Consider the following 9,891-nt stretch of genomic DNA (forward strand, 5'->3'; position numbering starts at 1 on the left):
CCACAATCCCTTCTCCTCCATTTTCCTCTCGGGATCTTGGGCACACACGCACATGCGCCTGATATGAGTTTTAAGCCACCGGGTCTGGGACTCAAACCACAGTCGACTACATGGGAGTCCAGCGACATAGCCATTATACTAACTGCTGGTCCCTAAAATGTATATTTTTGAAAGATAATAATTGGGTAGTATTCCATTGAATGGATGTACTAGGGTTTGTGTAACCATTCCCTCATTGAAGGACATTTAGATTATTCTAGTTTTGCATTTATTAATAAAGCTGATGTGGACAGTTGAATACAGTTTTTTTGTGAACATAAGTTTTTACTTCTCTGGGTAAAATGCCCAACAGTGCAATTGTTGGATAATATGGCATATCTGTGTTTAAGTTTATAAGAAACCATCGAACTATATTCTAGAGTGAACTATATTCTAGAGTGTACCATTTTACATTCCTACAAGCAGTGTTTGCAGTGCTTTTTTGTGTGTCAAGAGATCCTATTTTCTTCTAAAAGTTTTATAATTTTAGCTTTTACATTTAGGTCTATAATGCAGTGAGAGTTCATCTGTGATTGCTTTAAATAAGAGGTCTTAATTTAGAACTTAATAGTGTTCAGTCCAAGATAAAAAGCAAAGCTACAGAATTCCCCCAACCAAGCTAGTTGCAGACAGTGTGCCTGCATTTGGAGAAGGAAGTACAGTAGATGGTAAAGAAGTACATACTTTACTTTATAGAATTAATTTCTTTTGAATTTGACTTTTGATGTTTTTGCTTACTGCAGCAGATTGGAAGCTCCTCAAGGGTGCAGTGTGTCCCTTGCCTCCCAGCACAATGTCTGACCTGTTGAGAAACTCAATAAATGTTTGTTGGCCTGAATCAGAAGGGAAGAGTCAAAACTAATTTCTACATACAAAAGAGTTGTCTTTTTCTGTATGCTGTATTTGGATATAATGACAAATTTCAGAAATTATTGGACTCAAAGCCATTAATTAATTAATCAATTCACTCTAGCTATAGATTATAGAATTTCCCTTACTGGGTTTATGGCCATAGACCAATTAGGGATCCCTTAGCTTTTATGAACTAAAATCCAATTGAATTTTAAATTCATTAGAATGCTTTATCTTTTTTTTTTTTTTTTTGAGAGGTTTTTGCCATAGGGCGCATGCACTCGCCAGACAGACAGAGACAGACAGAGAGACAGAAAGCGAGAAATCACCCCCCAGGGGGGATGGCCATGCCGCAGTCCCTTCTCCATTCTCCTCTTGGGATCTTGGGCACGCACACACACGTGCCCGGTGTGAGTTTTAAGCCACCAGGTCCAGGACTCAAACCACGGTCGACTACGTGAGAGTCCAGCGACATAGCCATTATGCTAACTGCTGGTCCCAGAATGCTTTATCTTAATAGAAAAAAAAAAGGATTTCCACACATTTATTTCTTTTGTCTTCATATTCTTCTGTAAAGATAAATTTAACAATAGCTTTCTTGATCTCAACTAATGAATAATTTACTTAATAGACTAATGCATGTCATGTTACTGTGGAATGATTGTCTGTAATCACAGGCCGTCACATTTGTATGGCACTGCAGTTTATAAAATATATGTGGGGGCTCTTCAAAAAGTTCGTGGAAAATGCATATTATAAAAAATTACTGTACTTAGAGTTCAAATTTTTTGAACCAAAATACTTAAATTCCATTTCTACACAAATTGTTTGAAGTCCTCTTATAAATTATGAATTATTGCACTTTATTCTTATGATATGTGTGGTGTAGGAAGAGAATCATTATATTTTACAAATGAGCTAAGTAAGGTTCAGAAGAATACATTGTTCTATGTCACATAGTGAGTTGATGTGAATATGTAGGGTGTTGGGGCTTCAAGTTGAGTGCTTTGTTCATTATCCTCTGTTGCATATGTTGATAGGAGTCCTAACTTGGTGACAAAATGAAAAGAAAGATAAAAAGGTAAAAATTATATGCACACTCACAACAACTGTTAGTAAAAGTAGAATACAACTATAACTAGTGAGTGAATTTCTGGTCGTAGTATTTACACAGTTTGAAATGATAATGCTGATTCACTACCATAATCCTCTTTTCTTCCCTTCCCGGAAACCCAAATGCATTGAGTAAAAAAATTAAAATAGAAACAAGGCAAGCAGGTGGCGTGGTGGCTGAAGCACTGGACTCCCACACGAGTGACCGCAGTTCGAGTCTCAGACTTGACAGCTTGCTTTCTCACTTTCTCTCCCTCTGATGAACATGCGTGCCCTATAGCAAATTTAAAAAGTATAGTAATTATTAATAAATTTAAATAATTTTTTTAAAAGCTATTTTTAAAAATTAAAATAAAAGCAGTGAAAAAACGTAGGGGGTCTGGGGGGCACCAAGACTCTGAAAGAAGGAGATGGTAACAGCCAGTGATGAGCTGCCCAGCCCTCTTCTTCCCTGCTCTCACCGCTGCTGAAGCCACTGGGACCCTCTGCTGTACATATGTTGGCTGGAAGTTTTCTGTCCACCCACCAGTCCTGGCTAACCTTGCCCTCCTGCCTGTCGCCACCACTGCCTGCCTGCCATAGGGTTAGGCTGACTGGATAATTCACCCTCCCACCTAACTCACTAGCCATGGACCCGCTGGAACCATAGAGGATGTGAAGTTTTCCTCCTCTCCACAAGAAAAAAAAGCCCATGTTAAAAAGGCCTATGGAGTCTAGGGCCACACAGCTTCAGAGTGCCCACCTATTGTGTGCTTATTCTGTAGGCACTATGCTCATGTTAGGGGCACAACAACTAAAAAAACAGGGTATTTAGCTGAAGACCTTTAAAAACTTTTGTTATTTAAAAAGATTACTATAACGTTGGAGTGGGCCTACCGTATGAGATAAGAGATGCAAGAAATTTTACCTGGATTGTTTTTAAATCCATATTCTGCTATGAAAAGTAAACTACCTATACGACAGAAACATAGACTAACATATAAAATGCATGTGACAAAATATAGAGGCCAACTGTATTGAACCAAACTTGCAACAATTATTTTGATATTTAGTCTTGGATATTGCAGATAACCTAGTTGAAAAAATATTCTTTCCCGCTATGAGAAAAGAATGAATTTATTTATTTACTTATTTATTTTGGAGAGTTTTTTTTGCTGTAGGGCACATGCACTCGCCAGACAGACAGAGAGAGACAGAGAGACAGAAAGCGAGAAATCACCCCCCAGGGGGGATGGCCACGTCACAATCCCTTCTCCTCCATTCTCCTCTTGGGATCTTGGGCACGCACGCAAATGCGCCTGGTGTGAGTTTAAGCCACTGGGTCCGGGATGCAAACCACGGTCGACTACGTGGGAGTCCAGCAGCATAGCCATTACGCTAACTGCTGGTCCCCAAAAAAGAATTTATTGATGGGAGCTTACAACTAGAGGGAAAGTTCTTATCCATGGAAATGCAGCAGTCTCCAGAAGGGCTGCCTGTACTATTGCATATATTATGAAGACATTTAGAATGAAGTACAAAGATGCATACTAATCCTAATACTGGATTTGTCCATCAGCTTCAGGAATATGAAGCCATCTATTTAGCAAAATTAGCAGTACAGATGATGTTGCCACTCCAGATGGAATGATCATTGTTTGTTCTGGTACTGTAGTTTAAAAAAACATATGAAGAAAATTATTTGAAAACATGCACGTGGCAACAACATAGAATGTCTAACTTGAGCAAGGTGTTAACTTTCATTTGGGAAAGAAAAAATATTGGAGACAATAGTAATGTAAAGTAGTAGTTTCCTTTTAGTTGTATGTTGCTTCCTGGCATGTTTCTCTGCAACTTGCTGAACAACATTTTGAGATATTGGACTTCTGCAAGAGATGACATTGATGTTTTACTACTTCGTTTTTTGTTTTTAACACACACACACTTTACAGCAAGAATTTTGGACTTGCTATAAAAACTGAAAATACAGCTAGAATTCTTATGATCTTAGGATAGAAAAAACTTTTATAAGCATAAACTGGGAAAGAAATAATTATGAATAGGAGAGAAAAAAGACTAATATACTTAATATATACAAAAAATATTTACATATAGTTAAATTCAACAATTAGAAAACTAATTAAAACAACAAATAAACAAATGCAGGTAATGGATCAGCTGGTGGCATGGTATCAATAGTTAAGGCAGCTGGAGCCCACATGGCCAACTTTGCAGTTTGAGCACCAGGCTCAGCAGCTTGAGAAGCACGCTGGGTGCATGTTTCCCCAAAATCTTGACAAGAGGAAGAGATGGTAAAGGGATTGTGTGACTTTCCCCATGTGTGTGTGTGTGGGGGGGGGGGGGCTTTCTCTCTTTCTTTCTTTGTCTCTCTCTGGCAAGCACACATGCCTTTTACCAAATAAAAAAACAAAAACAGTGGACAGTTCACAGAAAAGTGAACCAAGATTGCCTTAATAAACATTTACCAATGTCTGTAACCTCATAATTAGAGAAATACGTACTAGAGCTATTTTTTACCAGTTATGCTGGCAGAGTTCAGCCATATCTCATGTGGTGAGAGATCTCATATGGTGAAAGCATGTAGAAATATGCACCATTGTGACCAGCAGATGACATAATGTTGCTGGACCCCCCCACATGGCCTACCACAGTTCAAGTCCTAGAGCTGGCCGCTTGTAACTCACGCTGGGCACATGTGCATGAATGCCCAAAATCCCAAGAGAAGACTGGAGGAGAAGGGATTATGGTGTGGCGACCCCCCGAGGGGGGATTTCTTGCTTTCTGTCTCTCTGTCTCCCTTTGTCTCTCTGGCAAGTGCATGTGCCCTATAGCAAAAATCTTTCTCAAAAAAAAAAAAAAGAAATATTCACTGTTGGGAGAAATGTTAATTGATGCTATTTTTATAAGGTAATTTATCAATATCAGAATTTTAAATGTATGTGCTCTTTAATCAACCAATATCACATCTGAAAATTTAAATTATTAATACATATACAGGTTCGTAAAATGATTACCACCAAGACACTAAGATACTCTTTGAACCTTGGTGACAATTACAGTTTTAAAAAGGACAATCTTAAATGGTCATCAGGGACTGGTCAAACTATTGGAGGCTCCTGTAAAGAATACTATGTGGTCAATAAAAAGACACAGTTAAGGGCTGTCAGGTGCTGTGGTAGGTAAGGCGCTAGACACTCCCACATGGCCAACCACAGTTCAAGTCCCGGACTTTGTGACTTGCTTTCTCACTTTCCTTCTCTCTGTGTGTCTGTCCTTCTCTGGTCAAATGAAAATGATAGAATGAATAAATAAAATAAAATAATTCTTTAAAAAAAAAAAAAGAGACCGTTATATCTGTATTTTCCAGTAGGGTGAGAAACACAAGATATACTCTTTTTTAAAAAGTATGATAGACTCTCACTTGTAAATATAAATATATGTACTGTATATAATAAGTAGTGTTTATAAATACATATAAATGTATGTTTTATAATGTGTCATATGTGTCATATAGTGTATTAGGTTGTTGGGAAAGTCATGATTTATTTTTCTATGCAAAAGTGCCTCATGACTTTTGCAACAACCTAATATGATTTTATAGAGAGGTATATCCCTATGTGTAAAAAATTTCTGGAAAGGTTCAGAACTAAAATTTAAAAAATGTTAATAGTATTCTATATTAAGTTATTCTTTATCTTCTGTCCTTCTGAACTTCAGGAATTTTATTTTGTTAGGTTTTTGGCAGAGGGCACTTGTGCTTGCCAAAGAGACAGAGAGAGGGAAAGTGAAAAATTGCCCCCTATGGACAATGCCCACACTGCAGTCCCCTCTTCTCCATTTTTCTCTTGGGATTTCTAGCATGCCTGCACATGTGCCCAATGTGATTTTCGAGCCACCAGGTCTGGGACTGGAGCCATAGATGGCCATGTAGGAATCCAACACTTAACCCCCACACTACCTGCTGGCCCCTGAACTCGAGGAATTTCTCACCAAGAGCATTTATGATGTTAATGTGTAGAAAAAAAATTAAAAGGTGATTTCTTTTAAAAAAGACAAACTATTTCAACCATGTCTCCCTCTACTATTTCATTGTTGCCATTCCTTCACAGTCGGACTTGTGAAGTTATTCTCCACTTTCACTTTCCCATTCATTTTCTCAACCCACTGCACAGGAGTCCTCATCCCTTCACTGAAAGCACTGTTGCCAAAGTCTGCAGTTACCTCCCAGTTCCTAAATCTAGTGGCTACTGTTTACCCTTTTTTTTTTAATTTTTAATTTAACTTTGTTTGTTTAATTATTTATTTATCTATTTATTTTAACTTGACCAGAAAGGGTTAGAGAGAGAGAGAGAGAGGGAGGAAAGTGGAAAAAACAAGCCGCCAGGTCCCAGACTCAAACCGCAGTCAGCCATGTAGGAGTCCAGCACCCTTAACCACCACGCCACCCTCCAACTCCTGTTTATTTTTAAAGAATTATTTATTTCATTTTTATTTTAGCATCATCATTATTTTTTAAATTTTATACAGGATACATGTGCTCACCAGAGAGAGAGAGAAAGAAAATGAGAAAACAAGCCATCAAGTCCAGGATTCAAACCTCGGTCAACCATATGGGAGTCCAGTGCCTTAACCACCACACCACCTGCTGACTCCAGTATATATCCAGTGCCTTAACCACCACACCACCTGCTGACTTCAGTATTTATCCAGTGCCCTAACCACCATGCAACCTGCTGACCCAGTATTTATCTTTTAACACTGTCATAATATGCAGTCCACCCTTGTTGAGACCTTTCTTCCCTGGGCCTTTATGTTACTTCATTCTTACTGTTTTCCTTCTGTATTTCAAATTCCTTGGTTTCTTTTGTCAGTTTTGTGGATTTAGATGTTAACATCTCTCAGGTTATTTTCTTCCTGTTTTCTCAATCTGTTTGTTCTCTTTTAGTATTCACATCTGCTCCCACAAGAAACCTCATACCCAACTTGAACAAAACTTGATTTTACAGTTACTCTCACCTTAGCATTGCCATTTGCTTTCTGTCTCTGTGAAGAATGTCACCCTCTTTCCAACCATTTCAAGTCAGAAATGATCCACATCCTTGGCTCTACCCTTCCCCTGCTGCTTCCAACATTCCAGTCATGGAGGTCTATTTACCTCCTAAATATCTTTCAACTGCATCTACTTCTTTTCTACTTGTCTAGTTTTTGATCTTTGCTGAGATTACTACAAAAATCTATGATCCAGTCTCCAGCTGACAGATAATACATACCAAGTAATTATTGAATAGATAGCTTCATCCAGTAATTCATATATATATACATATACATATCATTTATACATATATTCATTTATGCTACCAAATTAGAAACTGATGGGATGGGAGCCGACAGGTGGGGTAGTCGTTACGGGTGCTGGACTTCCACATGGCTGACTGCGGTTCGAGTCCTGGACCCAGCAGCTTACTTTCTTACTTTCCTCTCTCTCTCTCTCTCTCTCTCTCACTCACTCACACTCTCACTCTCACTCTGTCCCTCTCTGGTCAAAATAAAATAAAGTTAAAAAGAAAAATTTACCGTGGAAGCTGTACACACCCTAAACCCTCCACGGATGCACTTTTATAAAATATTTATATGTATGTATATATATATTTTTTAAAAAGAAACTGATGAGAAAGCATATATTCATGAGTTTAGGAGTAATTAGGAAGCAAATGTCATTGAACTTCATGAGTTCATTCCTCTGTTTTTTTTTTTTTTCACTGATAACCTTAATTTTATGGCAATAGTGAGACTGAAAGTCTAGCAACTAAATTTGGAAATAGAAAAAAGGTAATTTATTTTTTGTATTCTTTAACCAATACGTATTGGGTTGTCGAGAAAGTCATGATGCATTTTTGCATAGAAAAATATGTCAAGACTTTCCCGACAACCTAATGTTGGTTGAGTTGGATATGAGTGTGGTTTGGTTTAGTTTTATTTTTTTCACTTCATATAGTTGTATTTTTAATTCATTTAATGGGTACTTGACCTTATCCATTTGCAATTTAGGGGCAACTTAAAAAAAAAAAGTATGTTGTAATATGGTACAGTTTCTGTAAAGAGCTTATTCCCCAGTGTCTGTTTTATTGAGGCAGGTTGAATTTTCCACCCCACAGAACATATTTAAATATTTATAATCTAGTCTTCCTCATGCATCCACCTTCATTTTATATATACATCTATATATACCAAAGTAGGTGTAAATACCATTTTTGTCTATTTTGTCTATAACTCCTTACCAGAGTTTGTTCATTTTAAGTTGACAGCTCAGACTGACAAATATTCTTTATCCTTAGCAGCTGGGCTCATTAGACCATCCTTTCTAGAATTAGAGAGCGGTGAGAAGGAGGATATGCAGTATATGTGTGTTTCCATAGATAGCTTTTTAGCATGAGTGGTTGTGTGGTATATATTTTTATGTTAACATAAAAATCAGTAATATAAGCAGTCAGGACTGGCTTTAACTGCAGCGGGTAAACTAGTACAGCTAGTTCATAGGGGGAGATCCTGTGAATGAGCTCTCATTTTTTTTTCCCTTATTTTTTTTTAGTTTAGATGGAAAAACTTTTAAAATCGTAATATAGGAAAGGATTTTGCACTTTCGCCAGTTGATGTTTTCACAAAATACCTTACTAGAAAACAATAAAATCTGGGAACAGATACAACTATGCTTTTCCCAATCTACGATCTCAAATGCAATTTTTAAAATTCATGATAGAGTGCATTCAAATGCATTTATGAAAGAGACACACACCCTCCATATGGTCTAGTCACAGTGCAATCCCTTTCCTCCAGGCCTCCAGCTCATCAAATCTTGGTCACTTGTACATGTGCCTCGTATGTTTCAGGCTGACCAGGCCAGGGATTCAAATCATAGTTGCCATGTGAGATCTGGCCTCTCTTGAGCAGCACATTACTGTCACAGCATGGAACAGGCTCTTGGATGCAACTTTCAAAACATGACTAGATCCTATGTAAATGTATTGGTGGAGTGGAGTATTAGGACACCACATTTTGTTAATTACCACCTGTGAAATTTTCAAACAAGGTGAGTGCCTTAGCAGTGCATACTGTGAGTACAGGCTATACTGCTGCATCCAGCCTTCTGACTCGAGCCATCTCCAAGAATTCAGTGAAGTCGTCCAGAGTCATAACTGCCAAGCCAAGCAGAAACTCACCTGCACTGGAGTCCAGGATTTTGTGTAGCAATAAGCATTTTTAATTAAAAGTTTCCCAGTTCCTAAATTTGGAACCGAATCTGTAAACACGTGGCAGATTGAGCAAGCACATCCCGGCATCACGGGAGCTGTGGGGGAAATGCAGCTTTTTAAAAACTGGGTGGTTAAGCTGAGGAGATCCAGCTGTGTTTTACTTAACATTTTACTAATCAAAGCTCTTTTACTTCTTTTTTCCTTATCACCGTTATCTGCTCTTGTGTGTGTTGGCTACTTATCCTTCAGTCCTTTATTTTTGTCTTTTTAGACTGATTTTAACTAGAGATGAGGGTCAAAGCAAATAATATTCATTTGCTGTGGTGAGTAATAGAAAGCCTCTCCTGCCTGTAGTTTATCTCTTAAATAGGTCAGAAGCAGCAGGTAATCTTCATCAGCAAAGTAAGGCGATTTTTAACTCTTCCGTATTACGCATTACATTGCCAGAGATCTTAGAGTTTACACAGAAATGAAGATTTCTACTGACCTTAAAGCAAATCTGTAAAGAATATGGTGCTCCTTAATTAAAAGTAAAATAGCCCCTGGGAAGCAGTTTCCCAATTAAATCAAGAAATGGTCATATGGGAGCCCTGAATGATTCTTACCTGGTATTTAGGATGATGGGGAGGAAGGGGTT

At 37.9% G+C, this 9,891-nt stretch overlaps 1 protein-coding gene and 1 pseudogene across 1 annotated transcript in view; both read left to right on the forward strand.

Annotated features, from left to right (window-relative positions):
* RASAL2 (RAS protein activator like 2) overlaps positions 1 to 9,891 on the forward strand; it is a gene marked incomplete at its 5' end in the record, with an annotated part of 117,190 nt that overhangs the window by 36,864 nt on the left and 70,435 nt on the right.
* Positions 2,884 to 9,891, forward strand: part of LOC102482886 (serine/threonine/tyrosine-interacting protein-like) — an 8,157-nt pseudogene continuing 1,149 nt past the window's right edge.

Source organism: Tupaia chinensis, unplaced genomic scaffold (genome assembly GCF_000334495.1).
Source record: "Tupaia chinensis unplaced genomic scaffold, TupChi_1.0 Scaffold000074_1, whole genome shotgun sequence".
Lineage (NCBI taxonomy): Eukaryota > Metazoa > Chordata > Mammalia > Scandentia > Tupaiidae > Tupaia > Tupaia belangeri.